Here is a 14,564-nt window from a genome sequence, read left to right on the forward strand (position 1 = left end):
AAAGTGAATTCAAATATTGATTTTCAAAACGGATGTTCAGATGACCGACCTGAATTCAGGCTACAATCTTTTGGTTAAAGTGATGGAGAAAATGTAGGAAAAATGGCTACTAAGATGGGAGAGACTGAGATGGTGAACGGATTGAATTTGGGAAGGGTATATGGTGCAGCAGAAGGGGGGGGGGATGGAGGGAAGAGAGATGGGTGTCGAAAGGGAAAGGATAGTTCGGTATGAAGAGGGTGTGTGTGTGGAAATGGGAAGCTGTGTGCTGGGGTGAGACGGGGAAGCTGTGTGCTGGGGTGAGACGGGAAAGCTTATTTCACTTAAGCTTCCTGAAGCTGCAGCCTCAAGCGTGCCACGTCAGATCCCACATGTCAACAACACACTTACTGTACACGTCAAGAAGTTAGGACCATGTCAAAAGAACTTTCTTCTCAATAGCATTCACGTAGAACTTTTGTAAAGGGATACCTAGACGGGAACACATGTTTTTTTTTAACTTACACCGACAGTATACAGAGTTTCAGAATGCAAAGTTACAGTATATGTGACCACCGAATGCACGGTTAGAGAATGCACGGCTAGAGAATGCACGGTTAGAGAATTCACGGTTAGAAAATGCATGTTACAAAAGGCACAGAAATGCAACGGACACTAAGGTACAGTGTATCGTCTTGCTATGCAACACTGAGGACAAATGGGCGCCCAAATTTTCATCTGCGTAAGTGGAAATCAGAGTAACTGTTGTTTATTAAATATGCATGTTGTTAACACCGCTTTGTATCTGTTGTTGTTGCTGCTCCTGTTGTTGCTGCTACTGTTGTTGATGTTGCTTCTGCTGTTGCTGCTACTGTTGCTCCTACTCCTGCTACTGTTGCTTCTGCTCCTGCTGCTCCTTCTCTTGCTGCTGTTGCTCCTGCTGCTGCTGCTACTGCTGTTGCTACTGCGGCTTCTGTTGGTACTATACTCCCGTTACTTCTTGTTTCTTCCATGATAGGTCATCACTGTATTTAACCAGTGCTCCTGCTAGACAAACGTGGTTCCTGTATTCTGTAACATAACATCTATATTTATATAAACCATTATTCAACTTGACATTTGATCAATTTCAAATTGCAAGTAGAAAGGCAGTGTAATTCATACAAGGTAAACTGAAGACGGTGTATTTCTTAGTCCATGCCTTGTATATGTTGCCTGGAGAGGCTAGGAGGCATCCTACCACCCTCTCAAGGACCTAGAAATATACAGAATACAGCTGTATTCTGGAGGTTTACTGGAGGCTGTGGCTGTGTCTCTCTCTCTCTCTCTCTCTCTCTCTCTCTCGCTCTCTCAATTTCCTCCACTTAGATCGAGGTGAGATATTCATAGAGCACACGCGTATACGCCGACGAGCGTAGCACTATATTGATGCTAACACCGCCATGTAAGACTTCGGGGGGTACTTGGTAGTGGTGGTGGTATCCAAAGAGGCCCGGCTGATTACCCCAGTGAGTCAGGGGGAGCGCCCCCGGAGGGAGCAAGGCAATGGTTGGAAGGTCGTTCTGGTCGACCTTAATCGAGGGTATGAATATTGTGGCCTGCTTCTTGTACCTGTTGTTTGGTGTGTGTGTGTGTGTGTGTGTGTGTGTGTGTGTGTGTGCGCGTGTGTGGGGGGGGGGCGTGTACGTGCATGTCTATGGGTGCATATAGGCATTCTCATAGCTGTTTTAGCTCCGTTAAGCTAGAAAATAAAGGGTGCAACCTACAGTTCACTATGAAGAATCTCGTATCATTTTCCCCTATGTGTCTCTACTCTCGCAATAAGTCCTATGTAGAACATTCCCAGCTCCTGTCTAAAGAATTCCTTACAACTTTTAGTAATTGCAAAGGCTTTACCCCTCCCACCTCTCTACTCCTTCCCCCTTGTCATATTAGTTTTCGCTTGGCCAGCTGTTCCAGGCTTCAACTTCCTCACTAATTGTTTGAACTCGTTCTCTCCTCTGTTTCCTGTGTTTAGTGAGGCCATTATCTTGTCTTTCCCCTTCGCTGGCTTCATTTGGAATTTTTTTTTACCCCCTGCTTTTAATTGGTTTTTGTCCCTGCTTGAGTTATTCGTTTCCACCTGCTGCTGCTGCTGCTGCTGTTGCTGCTGCTGATGCGGATGCTGCTGCTGCTGCTGATGCTGCTGCTGCTGCTGGTGCTGCTGGTGCTGCTGCTGCTGCTGCTGCTGCTGCTGCTGATGCTGCTGCTGCTGGTGTTGCTGGTGCTGCTGCTGCTGCTGCTGCTGCTGCTGCTGCTGCTGCTGCTGCTGCTGCTGCTGTGACAGTAGCAGCAGTAGCAGTAGCAGTGGTACTGCTATACAGCCCCTGAACAGCTTAGAGCAGTAACCCAATTATAACTTCGTTGGATACCTGCTTCATCAATTACCATCGACTTATACCAGTATTCAGGAAGCTTGACGAGCGCGTCAGTGAGTCTTACAACAAAGAGGTATTGAAAGATTTGTTGATCTGCGTCCACGAGTGCTACGGATCACGGTTAATCCAATATTTTGATAGTCAGTTTTACATTATTTAATGCAGATGAAGGAATCACCCAAACTATATATGTATAAATGTATCAAAGACTCCAAAACTTTCGGATGTAAACTATACATCCTCTCTCAAGATACTGTGTGTATATATATATATATACATTGTATTCAGGATTTATTTAGAGCGGTATGCTCTGTGTCTGAACAGTTTGAACAGTTTGAACAATTACTGTTCAGTTTGAACAGTTTGAACAACAGTCCCTTTCATAGAAAACTTCCTGGAGATGTATGGAAAGTTACTGTAGGACAGAATTCAGTGCCTGGCTAAGGAGTCAATTGGGATGCCTTGGGGACACTTAAGTGTTGATTTTGTGTCATTGACTCATTGAGTTTACTGTGTATAGTGAGTATAATGTATATTGTGGAGTATACAAGGGAGACTCAATGGTCATAACTCGTATTCTGGGGTCACGCGAATCCCCTTCCGTTGAGTCGTCCCTCCCTTCACAAGTGTCCCTTCCATGATCCATCCCTTCCCATAGCTCCTTCAGAAGTGGCCCCCTTCCGTCTTCCTGTACACGTCTTGTCATTCCTTCCCTCCTGCCTCCTTCTCTCATTCTCTCCTACTGTGTTCACCCTTTTCTCAAGTCCCCCCCTTCCCTCTCTTTTCCACCATTCCATCATCTTCTCCCGACTACTGTCAACTCCCCTCTACCATCTCACCCCCTCTTCCGTCCCCACTACAACAACCCATCCCACCCCACCACTGGCCACGGAGGAAGCCAGCACCCCGCCTCCTAATCCAACACTGGAAAACAACCACAACTTGGCATGCCAGTGTTGTGTTGTGAAGCAGAGCTTGTTTGTTTCCTGAGTATATATATATATATATATATATATATATATATATATATATATATATATATAATATATATTATTTATCAATGTTTTCGTAATCTTTTTAGATTTCTGACTATTTTCTTCTGATGTTCTTCGCTAGCGTCTGGTTGTTTTGGAGTTTTTCTTTAATCATTAATGGAAATCTTCTTCCATTTCAGGTGACTGGAGCGAGTGTTGCGTGGGAAGTAGACACTCCCGCGAGTGAATATGAGTGCAGAACAATACACAAGTGTTGCACAATGAGTGTCGAATCTGAAAAAAAAAAAACAAATTTGTTGACAATTTGACAACTGTTAGAAACTCAGCTTGAAAGTTGTGTGTTCGTATTTGCTGGTTTATAAGTGACCTCAGCCACACGTTATTATAGTTCTGATGATGTCAAGGTGAAAGTATCATTGTGTTTTCTAAACGACTATTTTATTTAAGTTCTGCATTGAACACAACGCATAGTTCTAAACGGTGATTTTTTTTTGGTTAATCATTATTGTGTCGAGAGAGAAATAGTGTTTTGATCCTGTGAAAAGTGGGGTTTTGATCCTGTGAAAAGTGGGGTTTTGATCCTGTGAAAAGTGGGGTTTTGATCCTGTGAAAAGTGGGGTTTTGATCCTGTGAAAAGTGGGGTTTTGATCCTGTGAAAAGTGGGGTTTTGATCCTGTGAAAAGTGTAAGTGCTGGTGTGTGTGTGTAAGTGCTGAACCTGTTTCTGGCACTCGGTGCTCGACGCACTAGAGTGCTAGTACTATAGTGCTAGACTTCACCAGAGTGCAACTAGTAATTGGGTTCACTCTTGTGGATAACTTTATTCCCTCGAGTAGTGTGTTACGAAGCCGCAAGTGTGACCCAGCTCAACACACTCACACACTATGTTGAGTTGCGTTTAGCCACTGCTTGTGTTGAGTGGTCCAGTGTCACTCTTACAGTGTTGGGTGACCTATAGAATCACCACTACAGTGTTGGGTGACCTATAGAATCACCACTACAGTGTGGGTGACCTATAGAATCACCACTACAGTGTGGGTGACCTATAGAATCACCACTACAGTGTGGGTGACCTATAGAATCACCACTACAGTGTGGGTGACCTATAGAATCACCACTACAGTGTTGGGTGACCTATAGAATCACCACTACAGTGTGGGTGACCTATAGAATCACCACTACAGTGTTGGGTGACCTATAGAATCACCACTACAGTGTGGGTGACCTATAGAATCACCACTACAGTGTTAAGTGGTCCATAGAATCACCACTACAGTGTTGGGTGACCTGTAGAATCACCATTACAGCATTGGGTGACCTATAGAATCACCCCTACATTGTTGGGTGACCTATAGAATCACCACTACAGCGTTGGGTGACCTATAGAAACACCAATACAACATTGGGTGACCTATAGAATCACCCCTACAGTGTTGGGTGACCTATAGAATCACCACTACAGCATTGGGTGACCTATAGAATCACCCCTACATTGTTGGGTGACCTATAGAATCACCACTACAGCGTTGGGTGACCTATAGAAACACCAATACAACATTGGGTGACCTATAGAATCACCACTACAACATTGGGTGACCAATAGAATCCCCACCACAGCGTTGAATACCCTAGCCATCGCCGCAGGGAGGGGAGAAAAACAGCACCGAAACATGGAGAAACTCCCCACCAGTCGAGGGACGAGTCAGCCCAATGGAAAGTACGCTTACTACAGCAGCTACAGTTACGACCCCGTGCCTGGCTACACTGAGTACGACTACCACCCGTCCGCCCAGCCTCCACCCACCCTCCACCTCCAGCAGCACCCTCCACACCAGTACCTCCACCCTCAGAAGGACAACCTCGACTCCACAGGAGGAGGAGGAGGCGGGGGGAGATTTGATGGTGGTGGGGAGAGAGTGATGGAGAGTACAGCTAGTGGGGAGCAAGATGGAGGAGGAGGGGGAGGTGGTGGGGGTGTTGGAGAGGGGGTAAGGGTGGAGGGGGCAGGGGGAGTGGGGGAGAAGAGGTGGTGTTCACTACTAGTCGTCGCTCTCAGCCTTCTGGTGGTCGTTGTGGTCGTCTTGGCTACCGTCGTCCTCTACTTGAACTGTGAGTGTTTGCTTCCCGTTTTCTCTGTATTAGAATATCTCATTTTCCCATTTTCTCTGAACTGGAGTATACCAGCTTCCCGTTTTCTCTGTTTTAGAATATATCATCTTCCCATTTTCTCTGTATTGGTGTATACAGCTTCCCGTTTTCTCTGTTTTAGAATATTTCATCTTCCAATTTTATCTGTATTTGTGTATACTGTGTAGACTCCAGTACAGATGTGTATTGGAGTATACTGTGTATAGGAGTATACGATCTTCGCTTTTTGTCTGTATAAGTGTTTACCATCTTCCCGTTTTCGTTGTTTAAGAGTTTACCATCTTCCCGTTTTCGCTGTTTAAGAGTTTACCATCTTCCCGTTTTTGCTGTTTAAGAGTTTAACATCTTCCCGTTTTTGCTGTTTAAGAGTTTAACATCTTCCCGTTTTTGCTGTTAAAGAGTATACCTACCTCACGTTTTCTCTGTAAATAAGAAGAAAATTAAAAGTTTAAACACAACCCATTGTTCACACAATCATCTGTCATACAATCCACTCTCGAGAAATACAGAGTTATTCTCTATGAGGTTAAAGGGCTAGATCATGTGAGTGGTCACCAGTCCAGGAAGTAGCCAGACTCTACATCACTTAACCCAAATGGCCAAAAAAAAGGCGTACATGAGCCTTATTTCTCTGAACATGTGACATTACATTATTGTGACATTACAGGTATAAATTTTTTTTTGGGGGGAAATTGGATAAAAAAAATATCTTAACATGAGACGAGAGTGTTTGTATATGAAAGTAATTATGTAGATGGGATTTATCGGAGTGAGAAGCTGAACAGCAGTCACAGGGATTGTGTATATTATGTCCAACAACCGAATTGCCTTCAGGTAAAACTCGGGGCCCATTGGCTCTTATAAGCATGGTCTGTAGGGTGCGTTTTGTCCGTCCTTGCTCGGCACCCTTGTTGACTCCTGACTTCCTGTAGGAGGCCAGGGAGGGGTAGACTCTCCCTGCAGGAGGCCAGGGAGGGTAGACTCTCCCTGTAGGAGGCCAGGGAGGGTAGACTCTCCCTGTAGGAGGCCAGGGAGGGGTAGACTCTCCTTGCAGGAGGCCAGGGAGGGTAGACTCTCCCTGTAGGAGGCCAGGGAGGGTAGACTCTCCCTGTAGGAGGTCAGGGAGGGTAGACTCTCCCTGTAGGAGGCCATGGAGGGTAGACTCTCCCTGTAGGAGGCCAGGGAGGGTAGACTCTCCCTGTAGGAGGTCAGGGAGGGGTAGACTCTCCCTGCAGGAGGCCAGGGAAGGTAGACTCTCCCTGTAGGAGGCCAGGGAGGGTAGACTGTCCCTGTAGGAGGCCAGGGAGGGTAGACTCTCCCTGTAGGAGGCCAGGGAGGGTAGACTCTCCCTGCAGGAGGCCAAGGAAGGTAGACTCTCCCCGCTCGAAGTTTCCGTTCATATAGGAATGAGTTTAATATCACATGTGGAAAATATAGTTTTTGCTCTGGTGACGAGTTACCTGGTAGTATATATTGCCGCTGGTGACACTGTGACAACGTGTTGTGAACGCTGCAGGGATTGGTACTTTGCTTTAGGCCTATCCCCCCCCCCTCAGGAGGCTATGTTTCCATCTCCCCTACTACCCGGGAGGAGGCCTGGTCGAGGACCGGGCCGCGGAGACGTTAAAGCCCCGAAATCATCTCAAAGTAACATTCACTATATCACCTATACTGTCCAGCCAGGCTATATATTGTACTTCTGAACACTGAACCCAGGAATACAGAAACGCTGTGTATTTGCACCGAGAAGCAGTGTACTAAAGTTGTGTATATGAATACACATGAAACTCCGGGAGCTGTACACTGTTCAGTGTTAAACTACATTGAACACAGTACTACAATACCCAGAGTCGGAGTTATAGAACTACATCACTCAAATACTCCACTACAGTTTCCTGAATAGGGATACATGTAACCTCCCACGAGTCCGTAGGAGCCTGCGTGCACACACACACACACACACACACACACACACACACACACACACACACACACACACACACACACACACACACACACACACTTGAAGTCAAAAATCTTCATTTTCCTCCGTCGATAAACAGGCAAACTAGTTTGACATGAAACGTACAGTTGTTTGATGGCGTACAGCTTCCTTCTGGGTCAAAGGTCATTTACCTGAGAGGGAAGGTATAAGGGTCAGATTGTGGCACTGTTACACCCGCTTCAGCTGAGCTAGTCATTCGACGGTCGTTGTTAAACTGAGGACTCGGATCACTGTAAGCCACAGCAGTGACTTGTATCCTTGAATGGTTGGACTGTCTCTCTCTCTCTCTCTCTCTCTCTCTCTCTCTCTCTCTCTCTCTCTCTCTCTCTCTCGATATATATATTATATAATTAGTATATTTTGGTAGCAGTCTTTCTTGTAAACATATATATATATATATATATATATATATATATATATATATATATATATATATATATATATATATAATAAACCTTCACCTTCCGGCTGCTCTTATTAAGACCCTTCACGTTCAGTATAGCAGTCGGCCGATGATTGACTTCGCCATCCTTAGGCAAGTTCCCCTGAGCGTAATTAATTCAGGAACCCACAAGTTTGGCCTAATTACCAACCCGGCTTCTACCCTACTAAGTAACTTCTTTTTTTTTTAACGATGTCGACAATGTTGTTAAAAAATGCGTGAGATTAGAATAAATTAATGCATCTCAATATGGACTTTTTTCTATGCACGAACTTCAAGGCCTTTAGGGTGGGTTGTGTGTGATGCATGTTTGGTGTGTGTGTGTTTTTTTATTTAGTGTCTCCGGGCGAAGGAAGGAAGGGACAGGGGTGAAGGGAGGTGGTAGGGTGGGGAGGGGGGGGGGAGGCTGGGTTTCTTACCCTTCCCACAACCCCCTCTCCCCCCCCCATGCACCCCTACTCAACAACATCTCCCCTCATGGCGTTCCTGCATCACATTCTCACAAAAAAAATTATTTAACTGTTAGAAAACTGTTATCCATTATCAAACTCGAGGCACTTCGATGCCTCGCTGCGCAACTTCGATGCCTCGCTGCGCAACTTCGATGCCTCGCTGCGCAACATCGTGACCTGGCTGCGCAACATGGTGACCTCGCTGCGCAACATCGTGACCTCGCTGCGCAACATCGTGACCTCGCTACGCAAGATCGTGACCTCGTTGCGCAACATGGTGACCTGGCTGCGCAACGTCGTGACCTGGCTGCGCAACATGCGGTAGACAGCATCACACGTGACCAGCACCCGTCTAAGCTCGTGGACAGACTGTCGTGCTTCTCCTCTCTCTCGTGCTGGAAATACCTGGACGTGAATTATCCGCTCTCTGATCAGATTATAGGTAAGAGGCACTTAGCTGAGTGCAGCTAATTAACCCGGTGCCTGGGTGCTCATCTCTCAGGGGTCAGGGACTGGTGACTGAGCCTGGGTGCCAGGGTGCCCATCTCTTAGGGGTCAGGGGGGGTGGCACTGGGGTCAGGGGGGTGGCACTGGGGTCAGGGGTGGCACTGGGGTCAGGGGTGGCACTGGGGTCAGGTGTAAAGGGGAGAAAGGGAATGGAACATGTGAAAGGAAGGTGAGGGGGAAGGAGTATGAAGAACAGGCCAAGAGAACAAGGGTGAGGTGGAGAAGAACAAAAGCCAAAAGAGGGAAGCGGAGAGTGATAGAAGATGGGATGAAGGGTTGGCTAACCAAAGAAGGAAGGAGGAGGAGGAGGAGATAGGAATGAGTAGAAGAGATTGACGTGTCCACTATTCTAACATCTATTACAAAACACTATTGTCCCACAACTATGATGTTCCACCTTTAGAAACAACTATATGTCTCAAATATATTTAAATTCGAGTTAGTGCACCAAAGGTCCACAGGGGGGTGATAAGGGGCTTGATTTCAGATCTTGCCGCCCGTGGCGAAGTATTGTCTTGGTGGTGTTGTGGTTGGTAGTGTGGCCGCCCGCCGCCCAGATGGCGTGTATGACGCCCGGTCGATTTAAACATGAATTTTATACACGAAGTTTACTCAATATATTTGCTTAACAGTTTACTATTTATTGATTTATTTTGGTCATTGGGTTTATTTAAATATCGTGGTAAGAACAATTACTGATGTCTGTATCGTGTGACATCAAAATAGGGAGAAAATATGCTTAACCCAGCATACTAACCAGCATACTCTCTGCTCTCTGGGATGTCAACATAACCAGGCAAAGCCCATGTGCTCTAATATAGACCATGTTGGTCTATGGTCTCTTGATCTATTATACTATTATAGGCCTAATGTAACTAAGATATGCTATACTCTTTCTTAAGTGGATATTTTCCACAATTGGGATGTAATTGTTTGGTTGTTCTTGCAGGCTCTTAGTGTAATTGTTTGGTTGTTCTTGCAGGCTCTGGTGTAATTGTTTGGTTGTTCTTACAGGCTCTGGTGTAATTGTTTGGTTGTTCTTGCAGGCTCTGGTGTAATTGTTTGGTTGTTCTTACAGGCTCTAGTGTAATTGTTTGGTTGTTCTTGCAGGCTCTAGTGTAATTGTTTGGTTGTTCTTTGCAGACTCTGGTGTAATTGTTTGGTTGTTCTTACAGGCTCTGGTGTAATTATTTGGTTGTTCTTGCAGGCTCTGGTGTACTTGTTTGGTTGTTCTTTGCAGGCTCTAGTGTAATTGTTTGGTTGTTCTTGCAGGCTCTGGTGTAATGATGACATTGGGTTCTTTCTAGAGATTGTTCATCTTTTCCTGTAACTTAATTTATGATGTTTCTGTCTTTACACACTCTGAATTAAGTCCCCAGTATTTATTCCTCATTTTTGATATGGTAGAGCCCAATAGACTCAGGAACCTGTACCTCACCAGTTGATTGATAGTTGAGAGGCGGGGCAAAGAGAGCCGAAGCTCAACCCCCCCCCCCCCCCTGCAAGCACAACTAGGTGAATACAACTAGGTGAGTACATATCTCTTATCTATGGCAATGTAAATCTTCTTGTGTTTGGGTTCCTTTGTCTGTGTTGCCACGTTGTCATGCTTAGTCATGTATACTCTCTTGGCTTGGCTGTAAACCTATCATATGCTCGCGAGTTATTCTGAAATATTTTTCACCATTTTTTTGTAACTATCAAATACATGTCCTGAACAAAAAAAAATCATTTGTAAATGTGCCATGGTCAAATTATTTTATGAAATGCAAGTGATAAAGTATCGGTGTAAACCCCTACTGTGTTGCTTTATTAATAAATTTACGTCAATTAATAATTTATTTACGTTAAGTTACGTAATAATTTACGTTTCTGATGTCTGTTGAACACATTAAAAAATGGTCCAAATACGAAGCATATTCTTCCTATGTATAGAACTTGGTTGGCTAAGCAAGTGATTCCTTAATGATCATTCCATGTTGACTCGTACACAGTTCCTTCCCTTTACACAATTCTGCGTCTCAGTACGTGGGCTTGTTGTCCAGTGTCATACAACTCGTCAGCATCAATACACAAGGACAGGTACACAGTACACAACCCATAGCTACACAGTACATAAGTCCAGCTACACAGTACATAAGTCCAGCTACACAGTACACAAGTCCAGCTACACAGTACATAAGTCCAGCTACACAGTACACAAGTCCAGCTACACAGTACACAAGTCCAGCTACACAGTACACAAGTCCAGCTACACAGTACACAAGTCCAGCTACACAGTACATAAGTCCAGCTACACAGTACATAAGTCCAGCTACACAGTACATAAGTCCAGCTACACAGTACACAAGTCCAGCTACACAGTACACAAGTCCAGCTACACAGTACACAAGTCCAGCTACACAGTACACAACCCCAGCTACACAGTACACAACCCCAGCTACACAGTACATAAGTCCAGCTACACAGTACATAAGTCCAGCTACACAGTACACAACCCCAGCTACACAGTACACAAGTCCAGCTACACAGTACACAAGTCCAGCAACACAGTACACAACCCCAGCTACACAGTACACAACCCCAGCTACACAGTACATAAGTCCAGCTACACAGTACACAAGTCCAGCTACACAGTACACAAGTCCAGCTACACAGTACACAAGTCCAGCTACACAGTACACAACCCCAGCTACACAGTACATAAGTCCAGCTACACAGTACACAAGCCCACAGCTACACAGTACACAACCCCAGCTACACAGTACACAACCCCAGCTACACAGTACATAAGTCCAGCTACACAGTACATAAGTCCAGCTACACAGTACACAAGTCCAGCTACACAGTACACAACCCCAGCTACACAGTACACAAGCCCACAGCTACACAGCTACACAGTACACAAGCCCACAGCTACACACCTACACAGTACACAAGCCCACAGCTACACAGCTACACAGTACACAAGCCCACAGCTACACACCTACACAGTACACAAGCCCACAGCTACATAGCTACACAGTACACAAGCCCACAGCTACACACCTACACAGTACACACGGTAAATACAGCGACAGCCTACAGCTGTAAAAGTCGTTCGTCTGTTGTTCCGGAGACAAATGTTGCCTGAAAATTTGCTTGTAACGAGCGTGGGGATCGGAGGGAAGAAATGGTGCCCAACCGTTTGTGACCGTCGGGGGATCGAACTCTCCAACGAGCATCGAGGCGGTCGCTGTACCGACCAGTCCACGAGCACAGGGCAATCAGAAATATTTCTGAGATATTGTGAAAGATTATTGATTTTGTCTGAAGTGAAATCAAAGAATTACAGTGGAAGCCTCAGTTAAAAGGCAAGGGATTGTGGAAGAGGAATTTGAGGTTCAGCGCCTAGTAGTGGAATAGGGAGAGGAGGTGGAGGGAGGTACAGCTGGCTCTTCCACCACCCAGGTGAGGTGGAGGGAGATACAGCTGGCTCTTCCACCACCCAGGTGAGGTGGAGGGAGATACAGCTGGCTCTTCCACCACCCAGGTGAGGTGGAGGGAGGTACAGCTGGCTCTTCCACCACCCAGGTGAGGTGGAGGGAGGTACAGCTGGCTCTTCCACCACCCAGGTGAGGTGGAGGGAGATACAGCTGGCTCTTCCACCACCCAGGTGAGGTGGAGGGAGGTACAGCTGGCTCTTCCACCACCCAGGTGAGGTGGAGGGAGATACAGCTGGCTCTTCCACAACCCAAGTGAGGTGGATGGAACTAAATGAGAACTTAAAACACAACTTTGCAGGAAACTTCGCAAACTCCCACTTTATCCTCATGAACGACAAAGTCTATATAGAGGACTAGAAACGATTGAGCTAAAGCTACAAGAATCATAAAAGTTCCACAATAGGCAACAAGAGCAAATGCCCATCAATGAAATAGTTGGCACACAAAATAATTGTTCAGTGCAAAAATCTATAAGAAAACCCACATCTAGCACCTGGCAGTAAATAGGTACCTGGGTGTTAGTCAGCTGTCACGGGCTGCTTCCTGGGGGTGGAGGCCTGGTCGAGGACCGGGCCGCGGGGACACTAAAGCCCCGAAATCATCTCAAGATAACCTCAAGATATAGCATTGGACCCTTGTGCAAGGAATTTTCACTGACGACAATGTCGACGAAATGGGTGACATATTGGGGGATACAGTACTCCTCTATTTTCAGTGAACCCCTAAACATACTGAAGATCTAGAATTCAAACGAATTCTTGATGAATGTGACACCGACATAGACAGCATGCCTCTGCACTCTGCACCAGGCTCTGAGTCCTAGAATTCCATCTTGATCACAACTCCTTCAAAAAGCTAGCAGCACTTTTACCCCAGGCACCAAGTGTCTCTGAGGCAATGGGGACAAAATTGTAGTGGTGCTCAAGGTCTCTGTATTTACGTGACTTGGCCGCTTACCGGTGATTGGCAGCTCCTCCATCTTGATCAAGCATTGTAAACTAAAACAATTATTTCAATCCCTTAAGGATATATATGGTTCCTAGATTCTGATATCTTCAACATACATAAAATAGTGGAGATCGAGGCACTCCACATGATTAGACCTGTAGCGCGAACGTCACATCATAAAACTCTTTTTAAAAAGAGTGGTTAGATGACCACAAAACAAAAGAGGGCACAGCTTCATAAACCTGAGAGTTACACGGGCTCAGTACTGAGTGCTCAGTTCCCCTCACCACTATGACAAGGTCTTTGATGCCAAGGATGGCAAGCAAAACCCCGATGTCATATACACGGATTTTGTGAAAGCTTTCGACAAGTAACCGATGCGCTAAAGCGCACAAAAATGCGCACAAAGGGAATTACTGGCAAAGGAAGGAAAATGGATTTTTAATTTCTTGACGAACAGAATCCAGAGTGTAATAGTCAACGAAGTCCAATCCGGATTATCCAGCCTGAAAAACTGTTCCTGCTTCGGTACTGTGCTTGCTCCGGTACTTCTCACTGTGCCTATATATAAGTTATAGGCAAGGACACTATTCATGAGAATAGGCAATATAAAGTACTCAGCAAATCTCCAAACTGATGTAAATCAGGTCTTTCAATGGGCCACAGAAACTAAAAAATTTAATGAAAATAAGTTTCAGCTCCTGCGCTACCGTAAAAAACAAAATATCAAAACGGGAACCACATATAAAACGCAGTAAAATCGGACTATAGAACGAAAGCACAATGTGAAAGCTATGGGATTAACTTGTCGGATGATATCTTAAAGAACACGAACAGCTATCACAACTGGAAACAAAAATCAATAATTTGGATACAGGAACAATACAAACATGATTCCAGACCAATGATGATAACTTTTTAAGACATTAGTTCTCTTTAGGTGAAATATTGTTAAACACTAACAACACCATTGAAAACTGGATATATTGCAGGCTTCGAGAACATGCACAAATGATTGTTTACTGTCCAAATCCCCTCAGTACAACTTCTAAATTACTGGACTGCTCAAGATTTTACAATCGGTATTCTCTAAGAGTCCAATTGGGAGAGATGCATAATAATTTACTCTTGGGAAATATATGAGGCACTACTCCAAAATCTGCACCCGGAAATGACTCCACTTGGGA

General features: G+C 45.2%; 1 protein-coding gene across 1 annotated transcript in view; it reads left to right on the forward strand.

Moving 5' to 3' along the window:
- Window positions 1–5,384: 5,384 nt before the first annotated feature.
- Window positions 5,385–14,564, forward strand: part of LOC138351041 (agrin-like) — a 279,560-nt gene continuing 270,380 nt past the window's right edge. Inside the window, exon 1 of the mRNA XM_069302583.1 lies at window positions 5,385–5,499. The gene's annotated coding sequence lies outside the window, so the exon portion shown is untranslated. The remainder of the gene's footprint in view (window positions 5,500–14,564) is intronic.

Source organism: Procambarus clarkii, chromosome 48 (assembly GCF_040958095.1).
Source record: "Procambarus clarkii isolate CNS0578487 chromosome 48, FALCON_Pclarkii_2.0, whole genome shotgun sequence".
Taxonomy (NCBI): domain Eukaryota; kingdom Metazoa; phylum Arthropoda; class Malacostraca; order Decapoda; family Cambaridae; genus Procambarus; species Procambarus clarkii.